The sequence below is a fragment of the Penaeus monodon genome, chromosome 15, assembly GCF_015228065.2.
Source record: "Penaeus monodon isolate SGIC_2016 chromosome 15, NSTDA_Pmon_1, whole genome shotgun sequence".
Classification (NCBI taxonomy): domain Eukaryota; kingdom Metazoa; phylum Arthropoda; class Malacostraca; order Decapoda; family Penaeidae; genus Penaeus; species Penaeus monodon.
Window position 1 is genome coordinate 31925638 of NC_051400.1, and position 503 is coordinate 31926140.

Here is a 503-nt window from a genome sequence, read left to right on the forward strand (position 1 = left end):
TTTAGATATTGTTTTTGCTTTTTATTGTGATTTGATTTTAAGTATGAATACATTTCCCCATATTAAAAACAAAAACATAAAAAGATGTATATATCATATAGTTACAATAGAGACAAAGGCTTAGATTTATATAAAATGCATTCGCGTGCGCAGGCAACCAAGAAAACGTGAAAAAGGGGTGTTTTACCTGAATATTAACCTGTAAATTAACGTGAATGTAAAGTAGAGAGAATGCAACATACTGATAATAGGGATACAAGAGAAAAAAAATAACAAAGAGACAAACATCACACCCGCCCTTCCCGCCCCCGCCAGGCCTTTTGCTTTGTTTATCGCCTTTAGTACAAATGGAACCCGATTATTTAGAAAGAAATCTGGACAGAGTATATTATAAAGATCCAATCTCTTAGTAATTTGGTTGCGCATCACAGCTATCAATTGTTGACAAGAATCGATTTTTCATCCTGCAAACAGAAGGGATAATAAATAACGCTTAAGCTAGC